This window comes from Martes martes, assembly GCF_963455335.1.
Source record: "Martes martes genome assembly, chromosome: 1".
In the NCBI taxonomy this organism is placed as follows: Eukaryota; Metazoa; Chordata; class Mammalia; order Carnivora; family Mustelidae; genus Martes; species Martes martes.
In genome coordinates, this window is record NC_137888.1 from 12,704,394 (window position 1) to 12,721,353 (window position 16,960).

Sequence of the window (16,960 nt, forward strand, 5' to 3'; positions counted from 1 at the left end):
GAAAATACAAGGAAATACAGGAAGAAAATAGCCTCTCATGGGACTGAGAGCATTAATTCTACTCCGAATAATGGAGAGGTTGACTGTGAGAAGTCGTGTCCTCAAACTGAGCAAATCTGAAGTCTGATGCAAGCCTCTCTGAGTTTCCATAAGATCACTGATCGTCGTAGAGTTTGGTAGTTTGCAAAACATGTCATGACGTCCGCGTCATTCTCTCATTTGCTCTTTGCAACGACTCTGAGAGCAGCTGGAAGTCAGTATCGTCATATCCGCATTCTATAAATGAGGGGACTGAGGCTTAGCACAATTAAATGACTTCCCCAAATCAAGCAAAAGAGCCTTGGACCTTAGGCTGCTGAATTCCTTTGACGAGGTATAGCGGAAGGAAGGGAGGAAGGATGGAAGAAAGGATAGGAAGAAGGAAGGAAGGAAGGAAGGAAGGGGAAAGAAGGAAGTCAGGAAGCCACGGACTGGAATTCCAACTTTGCTACGTACTTTGCACACCGAGCCTCAGCTGGGCTCATCTGTAAAATAGGGAGAATACATAACACCTAAATGGCTGCCATTTTGGGGATGAGATGGGGGAATTTGTGGGGAGCACCCAGCTTGTAGGTCCTCATTGTTATGAATAGATACAACTTCTTTCTATTAATCTCATTTTGCAGACTTCCCAGATACCCATTGCCCAACACAGGACTGGAAGACACAGATGGGAGACTCTTTTCCTGTGGTGTCCCTCCCACATTCATTGGCCTGGTTTCTTGTCAAGAAAGATGTCGGCCCGGCCTAGTTTAAGCAGAGATTCACTTGTCAAAAGAATCCGTTGAGGGGGTCACCAGAAAGCAAATGCTCAGGAGAAGATGGCCAGAACTTCATTCCTTCATACAATATGTATTAATGAAGTGTGTACCAAAGCTGAGTTTTAGGGAGGCCACAGTAAACTAGGTGGGGATAGCTCTGGGCCTCGGGGAGCTGAAATTATAACTTAAGTCATAGATGACAAACTTAGGTTATCTATGACAAATGTCAAGCAGGTCATTTGCATCACCAACCGGTGTCTGTTGAAGCTGCTATAGCAAAATACAATTTTTTGAGTGTCTCATAAACAGTAGAAATTTATTTCTTATACTTGGAGAGACTGGGAGATCCAACATCAAGGTGCTGGCGGATTCAGTATCTGGTGAGAACCCGTTCCCTGGTTCACAGGCAGCCATCTTCTTGCTGGGTCCTCACATGGTAGAAGGGGCAAGGCAGCTCTCTGGGGCCTCTTTTATAAGGGCAGTAATTTCTACGATCTAATCACCTCTCCAAACCCCATCTTCTAATACCACCACCTTGAGGATTACGACTTCAACATATGAATTTTAGGGGACACGACCATTCAGACTATAGCAATAACGTAGATACCCCTGGTCTCCCTTGTCTCTTGGAGGGCTCAGAATTAATCAACAAAAAGAAGCACCTTCCTCCTCTCTGTTACCTCCACGTACCTGCAAAATCATCTCCCACTAATTGAGCATCCAGTTGAAGCAGAGGAAAATGATAGTCCTGGGTGATTCCCATCACTGCTGCTCACATTCCACTGCTGAGAACTAATCACATGACTGTACCTGGACATCGTCCTTGACTTGGCAGCCACTGTCCACACTATGGAGTGGGGAGCATGAATTTTTGGTGGTAGACTACCCACTTCTGCTGCAGCCAGAAAGGAGGCTGACCATACCAGTAATCATAACACCTAATGAAAATAACACAGGGAAGTCAGATACAAAGACATGGAAAGACATGGAGAAAAGTATGTCAAATGCATATTAGCACTATTCATTTCACAACAAGTAAAATTCCAAAGGAAAAGGGCTAAAAGGAATATATCATAATTACAAAAGTACAACCTACCAAATATGTCACAAACCTTTATGTACCTAAAGTCTTTGCCTCAAAAATGCATAAAGCAAACCCTGATAGAAATGCAAGGTGACACAGATGAGTTCTCACAATGGTGACAGTTTTTTTAATTAAGTTTTTATTTTAACTCCAGTATAGTTAACATACAGTGTTATATTAGTTCCAGGTATACAAATAGAGTGATTCAACAATTCCATACATCACCCAGTGCTCATCAGGACAAGTGCACTCCTTGATCCCCGCCACCTGTTTGACCCATCCCCCACCCACTGCCCCTCTAGTGACCACCAGTTTGTTCTCAAGAATGAAGAGTCTATTTCTTGGCTTGCATCTCTCTTTATTTTTCCTTTGCTCATTTGTTTTGTTTCTCAAACTCCACATGTGAGTGAAATCATATGGTATTTGTCTTTCTCCAACAGACTTACTTCGTAGCAGTATGGAGTGAAACTACTATTACACTACACTTCAACTAATTGGAATTTAAATAAAAACTTGAAACAACAACAATAACAAAAACAAATAAAATTTTTAAAATCTTAAGAGAACAGCATGAAGATGCCTCAAAAAGTTAAAAATAGAACTACCCTACGATCCAGTAATCACACTACTGGGTATTTACCCAAAGAATATGAAAACATTAATTCAAAGGGATATATGAACCTCATGGGGCACCTGGGTGGTTAAAGCCTCTGCCTTCGGCTCGGGTCATGATCTCAGGGTCCTGGGATCGAGCCCCACATCGGGCTCTCTGCTCGGCAGGGAGCCTGCTTCCTCCTCTCTCTCCGCCTGCCCCTCTGTCTCCTTGTGATCTCTGTCTGTCAAATAAATAAATAAAATCTTTAAAAACAAAAACAAAAACAAAAAACAAAAGGATATATGAACCTCTATGTTTGTAGCAACATTATTTACCACAGCCAAACTAGGGAAGCAACCCAAGCATCCATCCATCGATGAATGGGTATGGGAGAGGTGAGATAGATATAGATAGATAGAGATAGATAGATATAATAACATGTTGTTTACATAGAGAGATAAAGAAGAGGTGAAATATATATATAATGTTGATTATATATAATAATGTTATATTGTATCCATACTATATGTAATAATAATGTTATATATAATGTGGATATATATAAATGTTGATTTTATAAGAGGTGAGATATATATATATATATATAAAATATTATTCAGCCATAAAAAAGAATGAAATCCTGCCATTTGCAACAACATGGAGGGAGCTAGAAAGTATAATGCTAAGCGAAATAAGTCATAAGTGGTGACTTTAAACAAGCCTCTCAGAAATTGGCTGATCAAATATCACAGAAAGGAATAAGGCTCCAGAAGTCCTGGCTAATAAAATGAACAATTATGACCTAATAGATATATGGAGAGAAATAACTTTGCATCCAACACAGATTATACACTGTTTGCAAACTCCCATGAGACATTCTCCTGGTGTATTAGGTCACAAAGGCACTCACGACAAACCTCCAGAGGGAAAGCTCTGACAGTACGTACGCATGAGCTATAAAGGAATAACACTGGAAAATAAAAACAAGAGAGTAACCAACAAAAATCTATTCTTTTGGGTATTTTACGTGACTCTTGAGTCACAGGCTTGAAAGAAACTAAAACCAGAAATGACAAGGTGTTTACAACCACATTAGAAGCACTGCATACATATCAAAGCCCATGGGCTATGCTGAGTCAGCATTCAGAAGAAAAGTAGATAGCCTTAAATGTGGAAAACCAGAAGGGTGAAAAATATATGAATCAACAAAGCTTTCAACTCAAGAAGCTGAGGGCAGAGACGGGGAGGGGGAGAGAGAAAATAAATCTAAAGAAAGTTGAAGGGAGAAATCAAGGAAGATAAAAGTAGAAATTAATAAAAATAGAACACAAAAAGGCAATAGAACTGATGAGTTAAACTGGTTCTTTGAATGGACTGGTGAAGGACAAATCTTTGTCATACCTGTCAAAAGAAAGAAAAAGGACAAAATCTTAAGTCAAAAATTGTAAGAATGTAAATTACAAGATTATAAAAATTCTACAAACCTTTACGGCAAGCATTTTGAAAATCACTAGATGAAGTGACTAATTCCCTAGGAGAATATTTAATGAATCTTTATAGATTCATTCAAGGAAAAGTAGGAAACTTGAATAGAATCTTAAACCATAAGAGGGGGGTCTGGGTGGCTCAGTCAGTTAAGCATCTGACTCTTGATCTCAGCTCAGGTCTTGATCTCAGGGTTGGGAGTTCAAGCCCCATGTTGGGCTCCATGTTGGGTGTGGAGCCTACCTAAATATAAATAAATAAATAAGCATCAAGTCCGGAGGGCTTTTCAGAAGGCAGATTCTACCAGATCTTTAGTGAAGAGCTAATTCTATATAAACTATCTCAGAGCCTAGGAAAAAACAGAAAGTCTAACTCATTTTATAGTTTTCAATATAATACAGATCCCTGATACATGCTTTTGTCTCTTTCTATCTCATCTCTCTATCCAAACACATACGTGTACATTTACTTAAAAACAAAGATATGAAATTCCATATCCAGAAGTGTACTAAAGGGATAACACAAAATCATCATTCTAGGAATAGATGTTTCAGTGTTAAGAAAGTAGAAAGGCAGTATGATTGTATTAACAGATGCTTTAAAGGCATTTGCTGAAATTCAACATGAAAGTCAGATATAAGATGAGACTCCTATTCAACACTGTACTGCAGTTACTAGATGTTACATGAAGGGCAGGAAAAGCTAATACTATTAATCTTTTTTCTTTTCTTTGGATTAACGGAAGCAGTCTCGTTTGCCCCTTACAGTTTACAAAAGAGTTCCATGAGCCCTATTTCCTGTGGCCCTCACAATGACCAGGTAAGATCAGGTCAAGTATTGTCATCCCAACTCTGAGAATGAGACACCCGAGGATCATAGAATTTTCAGATTTTCCTAAAGACACACAGCTAGAAAGCCATGATGGGGAACAGACCCCAGGTTTTCTTATTCTTAATCAAATTCAATTAGGAATAAGGAATCAGACTGTAAAAACAATACAGTTGACCCTTGAACGACATGGGTTCAAACTGCACAGGCCCACTTATACACAGATTTTTTTTTCGATAAATATAGTACAGTACTTTAAGTGTATTTTCTCTTGCTTAGGATTTCCTCCAGCTTGCTTTATTGTAAGGATGCAGTATTTAATTCATATAACATACAAACTATGTGTTACTCCCCTGTTTATGTCATCAGTCAGGCTTCTGGCCAACAATGGGCCATGAGTAGTTAAGTTTGGAGGGAGTCAAAAGCTATGCATGGATTTGTGTGGGGGTCAGCACCCCTAAACCCCAAGTTGTTGTAGGGCCAACTGTATATTTCATTGCTACCAGTGACTGACCCTGACCAGATCACTATCCCTCTGAGCAAGCTAAGTCAGAGCCCCGGGAGCTGACTGAGGTGAGGATGGGGAGAGGGGAGGACACTGCACAGTGAGGAAGACAGAAGGAAGAGAGAGAGCACTGAAGACACACTTCTCGGGGCCTGGGCGTTTGTCCTTGGATGCCACCTGATAGACGGGGCCAGCCAACACTCAGGTTTGTGCCCATGATTTCCAGGTACTCCTCTGAACCTCTATCTATGTCAACTCGTAGATCCTCATAACAACTCTCACAAGGAGGCTCCTGGGTGGCTCAGTTGGTTAAGCATCTGCCCTTGGCTCAGGTCATGATCCCAGGGTCCTGGGTTCGAGCCCCGTGTGGGTTTCCTTGCTCAGTGGGAAGTCTGCTTGTCCCTCTCCCTCTGCCCCTTCCCCGCTTGTGCACGTGAGTGCCTGTGCACTCTCTATATATATATCAAATAAATCTTTAAAAAAAAACTCTCATGAGGTTGACACTATTACTATTACCCTTATTTTACAGATGACAAATGTCCCTCAATTTATAGGTTTAAGAAGTGGAAGTGTCAGGATTTGAACCCAGGCAGCCTGGCTTCAGAGTCTTTGCTTAGAATCACTACATTATAGTGTGTTTAAGCCAGTACCCTGGTTCTGGGAGTGAGAGCAGAAACCAACTTTTCACAGGTGAGTTTTAGATATAAAAACGTCACTGAAAGAAAAAAACCTCAATTTGCTCACTCGATTTTTTTGACATTGCATGAGACCAGGAGAAAAAAACTTTCTCACAGACACACACACACACACACACACACACACACACACAAACACACACATGCACGCACACACACGTACCCACACGATCTGCTTAGAAACATCCGTTTTTATTAAGTATCTGTTTCACTGCTTCCTAAAATTAGACTTAACCCAAAAAAGAAAGGAAAAAATGTTCCCCTTGGTCTGTTTCCTTCAGTCTGTAGACCTATACGCTGAGTCCTTCTCAATAGAACTGTAAAAGAGAATCAGAAAAAAAAATATATGATTGCCAAGTTAAGAATCAAGATAGGGACCATAAAGAAGTGTTATTCTAAAGAATTACCTACATAATTATAATTCATTGCTCTAAACTTCTTTTTCCTGCCACTACACTTGCTTTTTTATGTCAGAGGTCCTTGTTCTCTTTCTTGGCCCTTCAGCCTATTCTAGACCTTTCTACATACCCCAGAGAAAGTGTGTCAACACTTTGGTTTGGTTGAGCTTTTCCTGAAGCACATAGGACTGCAGAATTAAATGGTCTGTGTTTACGTGGACCTGCTGGAGATAACCCAAACAGAGTTACTTTACTTTGCACAACCTGTTCCTTTAACCTGGGATACCTGTCCCAACCCAGCAATATCCTCTGCTTCCTTTAGGACCTGGTTCACCTCTTCCAAGAAGCCCTCCCCGATGATGCCATCACACGTGCTCTAGTAAAACCTATAAAACTCACCCAGAACAGTAGCTTCTTTAGTTCTTCCCCTTTTGCTAATTTTTTAAAAAATTTGTCAGATCCTCACCTGAAATTATGAACTCCATGAGGGTAGGGACTCTGCGCTATTCAGATCTGAGTCTCCACTGCCTTTAGACTAGGAAATAAATTAGTACTTCAAGCTTAATAATTTGTTGTGAAAATTTAAGATCAGTGCCCTCAAGATATGAAAAATACGTTATAGGAGCATCTTGGTAATGTGGCTCAGTTAAGTAGCTGCCTTCGGCTCAGGTCATGATCCCAGGGTCCAGGGATTGAGTCCCACGTTAGGCTCTCTGCTCAGCAGGGAGCCTGCTTCTCCCTCTCTCTCTGCCTGCCACTCCGTCTGCTTGTGCTCTCTCTCTCTCTCTGTCAAATAAATAAATAAAATCTTTAAAGAAAAGAAAAGAAAAATACACTATAGTCCTTTTTACAAATGGGCTTTAAAGTTTTAAAATTCCATAAATCTTAAATTTTAGATAGAGGCACCTTGGAAACAATCTTTAATGCTTCTAATAGGGACATTATAAATAATGTTTATCAGAAAAATTATAAAACAAAACAATGGCCTTTATCATTAGCAGTATATCTAGACACTTCCTTAGAAGTTTGGTATAAAAGCCCATAAACTATCTCAATAAATCAGAATGCAGACAGGGATTGGGACAGCTACCGTCCTTTAAGTATTACTATTTCTTTACCAAAGTAGTGATCAGAGAAAAATACCCATGGAAATAGGTTAAAAAGAAAAATCTTTGAATTTAAACTTTGCATGGGGGGAAGGGGAAAAAGAGGGAGTTATGAATGATTCTGATAGATGGTTGGAAGAAAGATCAGGTATTAAATCTTACCCAGGCTGGGATGGCAATAATGTCACTTTGCAAAAGAAGTCAATGAAAATGTCACAGATAAGAAGTACAGAATCTGTCAATCTGGATAGTAACATACATTAAAGATTTACAAAGCGATGTTATTGCATTACAGAATGACAGGAATTATATCTAGGGGAGACAGATTCTCAGAGTGGCAGGTTCTGTAGAGTACCAAGATAATTTTAAGAAGCTTTAAAGACAAATTGCTGAAAATGATCTGTGAAAAGCAATTAGACTCAAATGACCAGGGTGGGACGATTTTCCCCGCAGAATCACCATCTGATCTGACAGATCATTTTAAACCATGAAACATTGGAACATTAAAAATACACAATGATACAGCCACATGCCAGGCACTTGGAGTGGGTCTGTTTATACAAGGGACACGTGTCACGTGCCCCAAACTATTTTCCCAGGGGAAGAACCCGAAGGGATTTGACCTGATCCATCCCAATTCTTCTTGAAGCTCTTCTAAGCACAGACTTAGAAGACCAACACCCAAGATGAAGGGGATGGCTGCAATCACGAGAGAGCAGAAAGCTGACTGGTGTGGCCTGGGATCAAACTTGGGAACTGTTCTGCTGCAGGAAGTAGGAGTGAGATGAGGGGTGGGGAGACCTGGGCCCCCACTCAGGCTTTGATCTGATCTCAGGGAGAGATGAATCACTCCTTTGATCTCAAGGGAGAGTCTCTGATCATAAGACATGTTTAAGGAGGGAAATGGGCCTCCCCAAATATAGAAGAGCTGACTCCGCAAGCTTCTTGGGGGGCATGAGCCGGGCAATGACAATCTGTACTTGATATAATAATAACAGATTGATGATAAGGATAATAATAATAATAATTGCCCCTTATCTGGGATATAGGAAAGGTGGGTGAAGTTTTGCGGGAATCATCTATATTCATAATCCAAAAGGAACAAAAGGGAAATACTTACTTTTTTTGAATTTAGAATGTGTGAGATTTCCTCTCTCGAAGACTTTAAGTGTGTCTCCAAAAAGTATGCATCTAAAACAGGGGTCAGCAAATGTTTTATGTAAAGGGTCAGATAATAACTATTTTAGGCCTTCTGAACTATACTGTCTCTACTGAGCTACCCAACTCTGTCACTATAACCTGAAAGCTGCCCTTGGTGATATGCAAATGAACTGACCTGGTTGTGTTCCAATAAAACTTTATTCATAAAAACCTGCAGTGGGTCTTTCCCAGATTAGGAAACTAAGGCAGGAAGAGGCTGAGTCCCTTGCCTAAGGTCACACAGCTAATCATCCTAGAAATGTTATCAGAAGACAGGATTAAAATTCTCCTTTCCCCAGTAACTGGCCAAACTGGTCTGCACACTTCTCCGAGTACCAGTTTTCTCCTCAGAAAGTTTTGTTCAGAACTCTGCCCTCCCTCCCGACTGTGCAGAGCTCCTGCACTGCTCAAATGCAATTAGGCATTTGAAAGTGCTTCCTAGGGGTACCAGGGTGGCCCAGTGGGCTAAGGCCTCTGCCTTTGGCTTGGGTCATGATCCCAGGGTCCTGGGATCGAGCCCCACATCGGGCTCTCTGCTCAGCAGGGAGCCTGCTTCCCCCTCTCTCTCTGCCCGCCTCTCTGCCTACTTGGGATCTCTCTCTCCGTGTGAAATAAATAAAAAAATCTTTAAAAAAAAAAAAGTGCTTCCTACCTTCTGTTTACCCTCACAAAATGTTAGTTATTATCAATCTTCTGTTATCTAGCAAAAATATAGAGAGGTATCAATTAGGAAGCACCAGGGTATAAAGACACACACCAATAGACTTGCTACCTTTTTCAAATATACAAATCAGCAAGCAAAATAGGAAATGAAGTACGTACACCAGAACTAACATTCATAGATGAGGGATGGGACCTGTCAGCCCTCCACCATCCAGACAACCATAAAACCTGCCTTTTCACTGCCCTGGGCTCTATCACAACTTTTCACCTATATGAATTAATTCGATACTAACAATTGTTTTTACAGACTAGAAATCTAGGATTCAAAGGACCAAATTCACCTGCCTAAGGTCATATTACAAACCAGTTCCCCGGACTCTTTCCAATGACTCATAATAATAAGGTAGCTCAGTGGGAGAGAAAGGGTATGGCAAGGCAGAAGTACGATTCTTATTTTACTTTCATAAGTGTTTTCTAAATGCTTAAGGGTGCCTCATTTATTTATATTACTTGGAACTGAATTGTCAATACTCTTCAAATTTTGGGTAACTAAAGCATATCTCTTTCATTAGAAAAACGATACATCTCAATCTTCCTTCAGTCGATATTCACTTCCTTTCATATCAATATTCACTTTTGTTATAATGCCCTCTCAGTCCAGATTTCAGCCACCCCCACCTTGCAGGGCAGTAGTGATTATTATAAAAGAATACCAATTCCGGACCAGGCCATTAGGAGTCATAAACATAGAAGATTCCATACTGGATCAATTCGGGTATTTTCAATCACTGAGAACAGAAAACCCAACTCAACTGGCTTAAACAATAAGGAAATGGATTGGCTTTCAAAACCCCAAGACCAGGAGTAGTATGGGCTTCAGGACTGGTTTCATCCAGCAGATCCAGTTCAATTGTTCTTGGACAATCTTGGTTCTGCTTACCACCCAATGGCAGCTTCCTATTCAGGCGGGTGTCAATATGGTTGCAGGCATCCCATAAAGAAGATACTACTATCTTTTCTAGGTCTCTGGAACACAAGAAACTTTTCCCTCAAAATCCCCCAGAACCCATCATTTTGCATCTAATTAGATCAAAATGTGTCTGATGCCGATATATAAACCAGCCTTTGAGGTCAGAGGAATGTCCTATCTGGCTCAGATCTGAGTTTCTGAACAAATCAAGGAAGGTTACATTATTCAGCTTGGCTTGGCTAAAGCATGGGGTACATCTGGAGCTGGGATTAATCTTCGAAGTCTCATTGTTGTTAAACAATAGAGGGGTGAAATAGATTAGGGAAAGCATTTGTCATTGTCTTTGGTTGAGCAAACTCTGAACCTCCTTCTTATGTTTGGGATAAAAATCTGAATTTAGGGGCTCCTGGGTGGCTCAGTGGGTTAAGCCTCTGCCTTCGGCTCAGGTCATGATCTCAGGGTCCTGGGATCGAGCCCCACATCAGGCTCTCTGCTCAGCAGAGAGCCTGCTCCCTGCCCCACTCTCTGCCTACTTGTGAATCTCCCTCTGTCAAATAAATATATAAATTTTTTTAAAAATCTGAATTTATTTCCGCAGATTATAAATCCTGGTGGAAAGCAGACTCTACTTCCCACAACTGAAACTGAAGAACAGATCTGTGATTCCCCAGGTGCCATTGCAGCTAGGATGTGGGCAAGTGACCCAGACTTAACGAGCTTAATGCCTCCCTTCACCCAAAGCCACCCTTAGAGAATCAGGAAGAAGAGATCCAAAGAAGTGGCCAAAATAAAATCAGAATGGTCTGCCTTGCAGGGATCTTCCACCGTGGCTAATTGACCATAGAATCTCTAGGACCAAAATCATAAGGAGCTCACTCGGGTCTGAGGAAGAGAGGTATGATCTGAGTACTGCAACAGAGATTCTCAAATCCTGGGCTTGAGTAAATTCACAGACGTAGAACCTCTTGAATGAAGGAAATACCAGAAACTCTTGCTGAAGAATACAGCAAAAAGATCACAAATATATATTGTAAACCTTCATCCTGATCGTCCTCCAAAACGGACACCGCCATTAATCAGGATAGATGTGTGCCACCGAAAAAGAAATACTTAGATCCCTGGAAGATTAATGGAAACTGGTCTATGACTAATGCTAATTCCCATGGACCCAGAAGGCCACTGTTGTCCTCCAATCAGAGAGGAAATTTATAGGGAAAAATGTAGTAAAATGAGTTTTGACTTAAGTTCATCTTCAGTAGGCTTAAGGAGCCCCCAAATCTGTGTTTATGCCCTCAGTTCGTGAAAGTGTAAGTAGAAGGGACACACAGAACAAACAGCAAACCCCACATCGGCTCTCTATCCCACGAAGTAAGGGCCATTAAGATAGGAATGTAAGCCCATGGTGCCCTCCTTACATAAAACAACACATCACGACTGACAGCACATCCCTCATGGAATTTCAAACTTTAAAAGACTGAAAGATCCAGAGGCGATGACCGCTACCATATTCCCATTGAACTCTCTAGTTTGGCTGGTGAAGAAAACCAGATGCGTCTTGGAGAATGGCAATGGATCATCATAAACTTAACTAGTTACATCTCCTGTTCCAGCTGCCTTCAGTGGACAAAAGCAAATATACAAAGCCCCTGGCATTGTATGGTAGGCATCTGTGGGTTTGCGAAAGGCATGTTTTCTCTGCCCAACACTAAGAACACCAAAAGCAAGTTGTTTGTTTGTTTTTCTGTTTGCTTTACCTGGCAAAGCCAACAGTTACACCTCTACGGTCTTACCTGAGACTTGCTCCCTGTCTGGTGCTCTGCCTGGGTTTGGTCCATGGGCCCTGGACCATTTCACAGGACCTCAAGCTGAGAGACTCCAGGAGCTGAAGGAGCAGACATGTGAGCGGCCCGGGTAAGAAAGTTCATCTCGAAGTCTGGAAGATAAGTCTCACCAAGTTGCAGTGGATTTGGGGATGGGAAATGGGAGAACGTTTCCGACAACCTAGGGACATAGGGCTCTCTGTCTCCAAAATGAGCGGGAGGCTGCTATCCCTTGCATGTCCTGTCACGAGGAATCAGACGCAATGTTTGTGCACTTCTACAGGATTCTAGAGCTGCATAATCCATTTGCGTGCACCACCCGACCCCAAGAGGGACCCAACTGACTCTCAGCTTTGAGAACGAGAAAGCCCGGGGCTGGTCCCGGCTGCAGGACAAGCAACACTCAGCTGTTTAACACTTGTGATTCGGGGAATCCAGTAAGGCCTGAGAGTCCCCCGCCCACTGGGCTGCAGCAGAGCCCATGGCAGGTGCCAAGAGGAGAACCCAAATAGAAGACCCGATAGTTCCAGGGAAAGTCAAGACCTCTCGGCAAATAACGAACCTTTAGAGAACCAGCTCTTGGGGTCCTGTTCTGGGCAGCCTTACGCAGTGACTGAGAGCTTGACTGGCTCTGAGCTGCTCGAGTTTGAATCTCTTCTCTGCTACTTACTAGCTCTGAGGCTGTGGACTATAGCTTATCTTTCCTTTATCTTGACTCCCCATCTGTAAAACTGGCTTCATACTAGAGACTTGATGGGAAGATGAAACATGCTAACACAAAAAAAGTGCTTGGCATGGCGACCAGCACATGTGAGCGCTCAATACATATTATTATACCCAGTATGTTGAACAAGCAGGAATCATGCCACAAAGAAACCTTAGTTCTTCGAACTTGCCCCTGCAGAGGTAGTCTTTTCTGAGCCTGGATGAAACCTTAGCCGGTCCTGTCGCTTATCTACTCATTTCTGGGCAATAAATGAGTCCCAACGATCATAAATGATTTGGATTTAGCCATCAGAATTTCAGCACCTTGAACTTGACCGTGTTAAAACTTCCCTCCCTGACTTTTTGGCTGGGAGCTTGCAGTGCGGTAGTGTACCCTTTCTCACCTCCTGCTCACATTCTCCTCTTCTTGCCACTGGCTGATACAGGACCACCCCGGTGAAGCATGCGTGGAGAAGGAGAGGGAAGGGTCTAGACCAGCTCTACCCTGGCTGGCGGCTTCATGATGAGTCTTGGGCCTGGCATGACGGTTGGTGCTGGCACTTTCTCGAGGATGCCTTGGTGGGCTCTTCAAAGATTCTCTTCTGGATCCTTTTTTCCCCCCACATCCTTTGAGCACAAAGGGCACACCAGTTCTGTGTAGTCTCTTGTAATTCTCTCTTTAATCCCTGCACATGCAATCCCTGGTCAGTTCCAGGCTCTTCCTACTCAGGTCTGCAGGTGGCCTATCCAGTAAGACGGAAGATGAGTCATAGCACTGCTCTCTGTCTCCCAGTCAATCCTCAAACAGGAGAGTCAGGGACTTCCCCTACTTATCCCGGATCCCACTGTCCTAGCACCTGCCACCAAAGTAGGTATTCAACCCACTGCTTGTCCTCTGGATGTCCCAAGAGTCAGACCCCAGCCCACAGGCTGCCTTGGTGGTCTTAGACATGGCTTGGGCACCAGTCCTCTCTCTCTCTCTCTCTCTCTCTCTCTTTCTCTCTCACCACAGAGAACACATTTCAAAACCCTCCTAATGATACCTGAAGTCTTCCTCATGAGTTGTGATCTTAGAATAGAGGTCAGAAAACTTTCTTCTCGAGACAGCCAGGTGGTAAGTATTTTAGGCTTTGTGGACTACCTACCTGTCTTTGTCAGAACTACTCAACTCTGCCTTGTAGCTTGAAAACAACCAGAGACAACACACAAACTAATCAGCGGGGCTGTGTCTCAATAAAACTTTATTTACAAAAATAAATGGGCAGTGATCAGGCCAAACCTTTGCTGACCCCTGGGTTAGAGGCAGCATTCCTCCATCCCTTTATTTCCAGTTTCAGACTGAAGAGGGATGGGAGCCCGAGACAGGCAACTACTTTCTCACGACCAGCCTCCTTACACCAGGTCCTCCCACTCTGTGCTCTGGCCATCTTGTTGTCTGAAAGTGGGGGAGGATGTTTAAAAGTAGTGAAGACCTTTCCCTTGAAAATCTTCCTATATGGATTTGCCTCATGATCACTTTTGTAACTGATAACAAGTGGGCACCTGAATTGAAAATGATGTGGGAAGAGTTTCTGATGTGTTGAGCCTGAGGTAGCTGTGGACCCACGCTGGGGCATCTGGTGGAGAGCTAGAATCTCTGCCTTGAGAGTCACAAGGGTGACCTGGGCATAGTTTCTTTCTGGAAGAAAGGTGTAGCCATCACCCTCCGTTCTAGTAGGCTGCCTCGCCGTCTTAAACAGAGAATGTCAGCTTCTTTGTTAACAGGGATCTGAGATCCCAGCAGCCCTCGGTGACTTACTGTAAAACACAAGCCACCCAGGGGTGCGTGGGTTCCTAGAACGAGTTGTCTTTAAACCCAATGGCCCTGACAGCCTGGCCTTGTGCATTCTCACAGCTGCCTACAGACGTTTCTGTCTCCTCTCTCACTGTCAGCCTGTCAGCCACCACTTTCTGATGCCCAGTTTGCCTGTCTCCAGCAGCTGCCTTCCCTGTTTTGCTACTTTTCATGTGCTTGTACTTAAAAACCAAAGACTCAAGGGGTTAGAATTGTTGGATAATTATTCTAGGAGTGAGTGCTCAGTGTCCAGTGGGTGGCACGTGTGACCTTAATATGTGGACAATGAGATATCTATTTTGGCTGTTTGCAGACTTGTTTTCATGTATTTGTTTAGGTGGAATGTACAATGGCTGCTTGCAGACTTACTGACTTACTCATTCCCTCCTCATTCCTGTATTACTTTTTTCTTGAATTCAGGTACACAGCCATGTTGCTCATATGCTGCCCCGAAAAGGACCTAAGGACCTCTGTGTTTAGAGGGGGTTGGGATCCCCTTTCTAATCTTCTTCTTTTTTTTTTTTAAGTTAAGATTTAACTTATTTATTTAGATAGAGAGCACACACGAGCACAAGCAGGGGGAGCAGCAGGCAGAAGGAGAAGCAGGCTCCCCAAGAAGCAAGGAGCCCGATGCAGGACTCGATCCCAGGACCCTGGGATCATGACCTGAGCTGAAGGCAGATGCTTAACCGACTGAGTCACCCAGGTGTCCCCCTTTCTAATCTCCTGAGAAATGTATTCACATATGTACAGAATTTTAAATAAATGCATACATGTGAACTATGTATTTTAAGACTTTTTTTTAAAGATTTTATTTATTTGACAGACAGAGCCGAAGGCAGAGGCTCTAACCCACTGAGCCACCCAGGCGCCCCAAGATTTTTGTTTTCATTTTTGCTTGTCTCCTCTCCTGCTTTCACCTGCTTTAAGGCTACCCCTTCCCCACTATGATGTCGCATGTGCCAACCACTGGGTATCCACCCGTCCACATTTTCTGCATGCTTATACAATCATAAATGCACACTCACACACATAGGATGTCTTTGTTTGCATGGGAGTCAATCTTGCCCACTCAACAGCCATACTTTTGCTTCCTTCCTCCCCCTCGAGGCTTCCTTGCTGACAATTTATTCGCTCAAGTGGGCAAATATCTGTTGGACTGAAGGAAAGGCACCCATATTTTAGCCAACAAATCCTGGTTTGGTTTTAAACAGACAATTCCATTCTTCTTTTAATCTGTTTAGGGATGAGCATGTAGCTCAGTTCTGGTCCATAAGAAGTAAGGAGGGGCGCCTGGGTGGCTCAGTGGGTTAAAGCCTCTGCCTTCGGCTCAGGTCATGATCCCAGGGTCCTGGGATCGAGCCCCAAGTCAGGCTTTCTGCTCAGTGGTGAGCCTGCTTCCTCCTCTTTCTCTGCCTGCCTCTCTGCCTACTTGTGATCTCTGTCTGTCAAATAAACAAATAAAACATCTTTAAAAAAATAAGAAGTAAGGAGAACTCTGGAATAGCTTCCTTTCTTCATATAAGGAAAGGTAGTGTGATTGCTGGATTTCACAGTGAGCTCACCTGAGATTCATGGGCATGAAGACTAATTGAGAATCAAATATGTCCATTAAAACACCAATGGATTTTGTTTTTTTCTCCAAAATTGACAAGTGTAAGCTAAAATATATACGGAAAGGCAAAGGAACTAGAATAGTCAAGATAATCTTGAATAAAAAAATTGGAAGATGTACACTTCCGGATTTCAAAACTTTAACTATAAAGTATTTAACTATAAAGTATTAGTAATCAAGTGTGGTATTGATCAAAGGAATAGAATTATGATTTCAGAAATACAACCATATGCAGCCATTTAATTCTTGACAAAGGTACCAATGCAACTCAATAGGGGAAAGAAAGCTTTACAGTAAATGGGGACAGAAGAACTATTTTAAAAAATGAAATTTGAACCCTATTTTACATATTAATTTAAAATGGACCATAGACCCAATATGAGCACTAAAACTTCCAATAAATCCAAAAGGAAACTGAAGGATATCTTCATGATTTCAAGGCAGGCAAAAGTTTCTTAGGCAAAATACAAAGAACTACAAAAGAAAAAATTAACAAATTTTACTCCATAAAAATTTAAAACTTCTGGAAACTTCTAATCATGAGGTAGTAACAAGGTCCAGGATTACCCTTCCACCATAAAACAAACAAAAAAACCAGAAAACTAGAAAACATACAGGAAACAAAACAAAAACAGTACTAATACTAATATATTGTGG

General features: G+C 42.2%; 1 long non-coding RNA gene across 1 annotated transcript in view; it reads right to left on the reverse strand.

The window, feature by feature from the left end:
* The window catches only part of LOC308344504, a 30,857-nt gene that overhangs the window by 3,151 nt on the left and 10,746 nt on the right, over positions 1–16,960 (reverse strand). Inside the window, exon 2 of the long non-coding RNA XR_013966984.1 lies at positions 1,491–1,738. This is a non-coding gene — a long non-coding RNA (uncharacterized lncRNA). The remainder of the gene's footprint in view (positions 1–1,490; positions 1,739–16,960) is intronic.